The 6000-nt window shown below is 43.0% G+C and overlaps 1 non-coding gene across 1 annotated transcript; it reads left to right on the forward strand.

Annotated features, from left to right (window-relative positions):
* The first annotated feature begins 5907 nt into the window (after nt 1-5907).
* TRNAI-UAU (transfer RNA isoleucine (anticodon UAU)) lies at nt 5908-6000 on the forward strand. Its single transcript is given in 2 exon segments — nt 5908-5945; nt 5965-6000. It is a non-coding gene; the product is annotated as a tRNA-Ile (tRNA).

The following is a 6000-nucleotide window of genomic DNA, read 5'->3' on the forward strand; positions in this document are numbered from 1 at the left end:
AGACTGTTTGAATCGCTACAAAAAAATTAACTGTTAGTGCTAGCAGGGATTGGGTGTGACTCTGCTAACGCTGCAGTTTTGTAAAGTGACAGTGATCTATTGATCCTGCGCTTTTGGTGGCCTGAGCGGAGGGGCTAAACACAGGCACTGGCAGGTGTCTGGGCTGATCCTGCTAACGGGGAACCCTATACTACTGGAGACGCTAATATAGTTCTGATCAGATCAAGGATATTAATCCAGTATGGGAGGTGTGTGTTAGCGCTACTAGGGATCAAAGGGTTAAAATCTGATTCTGTCTGCGGTTGACGCTGACACTAACTGATGCTAACACCTAAACTAGTGTCACCTGTGACACTAATACAGTAATCAGAAAAAAAGATCTGTACACTATACTATTGACACAGTGAGGGTTAACTGGGGGGGGGGGTGATCAAGGGGTTAAACCTTTATTAGGGAATATATGGCGGGTACCCATACACTATACAATGCTAACTAGCCTCACACGTGACACTAATACAGCGATCAGAAAATAGATCTGTACACTATACTAGTGAGACTGTAAACGGGGTGAAAGGATTAACTGAGGGGTGATCAAGGGGTTACATTTTTAAAGATATGGGGGTACCCTAAACCAACCTGGGCCTGCCACTAACTGCCCTAATGCTGTTTACTGTCACAAGTGACACCAATGCAGTGATCAGTGAAAAATGTGAATACTGCACTTGACACACTGACAGGAGTGAAAGGGTTAAGTGGGGGGGAAGTGTGCCTATGTGTACTGGTGTTAGTATAGTGCTTGATGTACTCACTGTAGATGTCTCCGCTGGAACTGAAAAGGGCTCCACAAGAGGAGATGACATCACTTCCTCTGCCTGTGTTTACATTACACAAACCAGGGCAGTCTGTCATCCCCCAGAACCAATCAGCAGGTCCTGGTCCGAAATCATTGGTCTGGGCCTGTAGACTAATCGGTTCTGAAACTAATCCGATCGCCGTGGGCACGCGCGCCCACCACCCACGGCTGCGCACAATGTACCAGTGTGTTGTTTTGTGCAGCCTGGCCGCCCTTCCGCAGTATATGTACGATGGGTGGTACGGAACTGGTTAATGACCAGGCTATTTTTTGTGATATGCTACTGCGTTACTTTAACTGACAATTGCGCGGTCGTGCAATGTTGTTCCCAAATAAAATGTGTATAATTTTTTTCCCACAAATAGTGCTTTCTTTTGGTGGTATTTGGTCAACACTGCATTTTTTTATTTTTTGTGCTATAAACAAAAAGACCAAAAAAAAACAATATTTTTTTTACTTTCCGCTATAAACCCTCTCCAATAAAAGATGTAAATGATGAAATTTCTTCATATATTTGGGCCAATATGTATTCTGCTACATATTTTTGGTTACAAAAAACCCCATTAAGTGTAATACCACATCCAAGATAACGACAGCCAGCTGGCTCGGGGCTTTTGGATATCTGCAAAAAGCTTTTACAGTGAAATTACATGCATAGAATATGTTGAATGCACATATAACCATATAGAAAGACTTTTGTTGAAATGAATGGTCTGGTAAAGGGGGCTCTTTTTAATGCTCATTCAAAACGTAATTGACAACATTGGATGTCAGGAAGTGATTTATAACCCGTTACCACAGCACATGGTAACACTCTGTAGTTAATTGCACCCTAATGTACATCTTAAAGCGGGGTTCCACCCAAATTTTGAACATTATCTCTATGCATTCTCTTCCTTGCCTAGATGCTAACATGCTGTGTAAAAAATTTTAAATCGCCGTAATTGCCTTTTTTTTCTAATCTTAGCACTTCCTGGTTTTCCTCCCATGGGAGTAGGCGTGTTTCTAGCCTCTCCCAGACCTCCCACAGTCCCCTGGGAGCTAGTCACAGGCTTCCCAGCATGCATTGTGCAACAGCATCATCACAACATCTCAGTGAATGCTGGGAGCACAGCATTCACCGCATCCAGGAAATACATGCTTGTGGGCTTCAAATGCCCACAATGAAGATGGAAACCGCCTTCAGTGAATTTTATAAGTTATTCTTTACAACGAAATCGGACACAGGCGGACTTATTACACAGAACATGTGAGTAGATAATCATGAGAAGAAAAGTTTGTGAACTCCAAAAAAAAAAAAAAACGATAGATAGGTGGACCCCCGCTTTAAATGTGCAAATGCATATGCTGTGTGTTGCGTGAGGTCAGTGCAGCTCACACATTGAGGTACAGTGACAGCCTGTTCAAAGTGAATTGACTACACATCAATGCACAAAAAAGTTTGAATTGTAGTCCCCTGTTTTATGATGGGAAATGGCCCCTCCTGCTCTCAGTGCCCTCATAAGAAGTCAGTGCATAAGATGAAGTGCCAGATTTCACATGCAGGTGGCTCTACACATGAAAAATTGCCTTGCTGTTTTAATAAAATGGAGGTGTAGAACAGGAGCACCTCTGTTGGGGTATTCAGCAGTATTGTAAGATTTTTAAAATTAGGTGCCAATTTGGGGGGAAATGCAACCTAATGGCAGATGACCCTAAAAATAAAACAAAAAAAAACTGTTCTACTCAAGTCAACTTTTTGCAGCCTCCTTGGCTCACAGGATATGTTAAATATGAGAAAAGTGTGTTCCCTCATCCACTGAGTGACTCCGGCAAACAAAAAACTGAAGGCCAGCCCAGGATAACCCCTCCTACTACTAGCATGCGCTTTTTCTATTCACCCCTTCAATCAAAGTTATTATCTACATTGCTGCTAGAGTTGCTTCACCAATTGCAGCCATTTGGTGCAATCATTCTCAATCTGGCTTTTGTAGTACCACATCCAGACCCTACTGCACATTGCAGGGATTAAACACTGGGTTCCGCTTGAGGCACTTTCCAGACTCCTTTCTGGTACAAATTAGCTGCAAAGTGCTTTCCAGGTCCAGAACTGCAGGCATTGCTTTTGCATTTGCCCTGTCTCTGAAGACTCTGTTGGACTGAGCACCAGGAGCTACCTCATTTATTTAGGTCACTGGGTGCCATTATTCCACATTCCCACTTGTTTTGCAGCAGAAGGAGGTAAATGCTTTGGGACTGATGTGAGATACGCTTTTTACGCTATATGTGATCCTGTTCTATTTTTCCTATGTGATTTTTTTTTTTTTTTTTTTTTAATGGAACATGTCCTGGAGTTACTTCTCAGCGCTTGTGATCATCAGCTCTAAGGATTTTAAGTTTGTTACCTGTCTGATATACATTGCTATAAGTCATTGTGAAGGGGTGAATGATGTCCAGAGAGGAGTGGCATTATATTAGGATTTTTGTGTTCAATAGTTAACACTGGATATTGTTGTGGGGATCACTATATTGTAACATCACTTGTGGATAATGGTGGACCTTTTATGGACTTTTTTTTTTTTAATGACCCCGTTGTCTGTATGAGTTTGAAACAGATGTACACCAATATATATGGACACATTGCCACCTGTTTAATGCCTGGTACACACTGTAAGTTTTTTGTTCGTTCAGCCCACTGGGTAGCACAGTGCTAAATGGCAAAAAATGATCTGCTCATGAAGGGGATAAAACCTTCTGGTGTTTAAGGCACTTTAGCTAAAAAGCTGGTCTGTGGAATCCTTTTGTTAGAAAACATTTGATCCACATGGCCTTTGAGGGACAACAATCTCTTTAGACAAGCTCTTGACAAGATCATGAAGGATGCTACTGGTAGCAAGACCACCTATCTTCCTAAGCAGAAGAAGCCCAGGGAACAGAATGCAAAGTCTGCTCCTTCTGTAACTGTTGAGAGGTCCCTTTCTTTTCTCCACTTCCTCGAGACCCTCCAAGCTTGGTTCTACATGCACCAGCAAGACTTGGTACTCGCCCTCTGTTGCCGAAGGTGTTTTGTTTTGTTTTTTTGTTCTGCTTGAATCAGGACATTATGGTGTTGCCACATTGAGGTACATTAACAGTCTGTTTAAAGTGAATTGACTACCTAACACACACACATTAATGCATGGAAAATACAATTTTTCACATGCAGGTGGCTCTACACATGGAAAATGACTTTGCTGGCATTGTGGAATAGGTTCACCTCTGCTGATAGAGTTATTCGGCAGTATGTGTAAAATTTAGGTGCATATTTAGGGTAAAAATGCTAACTAATGAAAGCCTCCATGGAACAGAATGTAAAGTCTGCTCTTTAACTGTTAAGAGGTCCCTTTCATTTGTTCATGTGTTCATATTTCTTTCACTTCCTCAACCTCCTTGAGACCCACCAAGCTTGGCTCTCCATGCACCCGGCAAGACTTGGCACTCACCCTTGGTCCTCTGTTGCCTAAGGTGGTATGTGTATCTCGGCTCTGCCGAGTCCCTGCAGTCTCGGCGCCATATTTGAATTTACACACGGCTGTGTATGTTGGCAGGGATCGCGGCGATCACACAAGGCTGCACTGGGGCAAGGCTGCACTGACATGGCTGCCCTGGGGCAAAGCTGCACTGACAAGGCTGCAATGGACACTGGGGCAAGGCTGCACTGACAATTCTGCGCTGGGGCCAAGCTGCACTGACAAGGCTGCAATAGACACTGGAGCAAGGCTGCACTGACAAGGCTGCAGATGGACACTGATGACGCTGCATTGATGGGCATTTTAATGTAAGTTTTTCTTCCTTAAACTTTACTCCTAAAAGTTTTTTTCCTTAAAATTCCCTCCTAAACTTGGGGTGCGTGTTATACGCCGATAAATACGGTACATTAAATACATTTTATAACATCTCTAAATAAAAGCGGTTAATTGCCCTAGGGTCTTTGTGCTCTTTCTTTTGCTGATTTTGTCTTCACAGTATCTGCTTCCCACTTATATACAGAGAACTGCATTGACTCTAATTGTGGAGAGATTTTACCCCTTTTTGGCCAAACTGGGCGAAAAAACAATGTACAATATATCTTGTATGTTTTATTTATGAAATCTATGTAGTTAACATGCTTCATGAGATTTTAAAATGATCATTCTCACACCAGCAGTCAAAACTGGGTAAAAGTCAGGAATCCTAACCGCTAGACCATATGGGATGTTCTTGATAGTATTGTATATGGCAATCTGGTGCCATCCTGCTAATAGCTGAAAATACTGTATCACGCAGTCCTATTGATGTCTAGGAATTCTGGGGTGCCCATGTTGATATGAATGCCACCCTGCTGCTAGCTTGGGAACCTGATATTATCCTGTAAAACTGTCCTGCTGGAAATACTGAAAGACACTTCTGGGAACAGTCCCACTGATAGCAACCACTCATAACCTTACCAGAAACTCATGAGCAGACATCCATCATTAAATCAACAATGGTAAGAGAAATACATCTTGATCGGTCCCATGAGAGGACAAAAAGAAAGTAACGTGGTCTGGATCAGCCTCAAAATTTATGGGGGTGGAGGTCAGAGCTACCCAAACGTATGCTGCCATGGATTAAGTTGGGAAATACAGATTGGTGATTATTCATAGCAGATCTTGAGAAGTGCCATGTTTCCAGGCTGGGTGTCAAATGCCTGGCTGCCTGAGTTAAAATCACCCTGTTAGACCATATGAGTGTTTTTTTTTGTTTTGTTTTTTTGTGCAATTTGCCCAGGATAATTATTTGTTAAAATAAAATGCACTGTATGGCCTTTGTGATATGGGCAGCAGGATTAGAAAGGCTCATAAGAGGGCTTTTGGGTAAGTCAGCAAAAGATGCAAGTCTGCCAGTGACTGCCGCTAAATCTCTAGGAGGAGCCATCCTGCCTTGGGGCTGGGTGCTGATGTCACTTCCAGTTAGCTGTTGGGTCATTGCATGGGGGTGTGCTTTGGCTGGCGATCACAGCTGAAGCTCTGATGGCCATCTTGCTTTGGGGCCTGGTGCCAATGAAATATGTAGGTGCTCCAGTGGCGCAATCGGTTAGCGCGCGGTACTTATAAGACAGTAACTGGTGAGCAATGCCGAGGTTGTGAGTTCGAGCCTCACCTGGAGCA

The sequence above is a fragment of the Aquarana catesbeiana genome, linkage group LG03, assembly GCF_042186555.1.
Source record: "Aquarana catesbeiana isolate 2022-GZ linkage group LG03, ASM4218655v1, whole genome shotgun sequence".
NCBI lineage: Eukaryota > Metazoa > Chordata > Amphibia > Anura > Ranidae > Aquarana > Aquarana catesbeiana.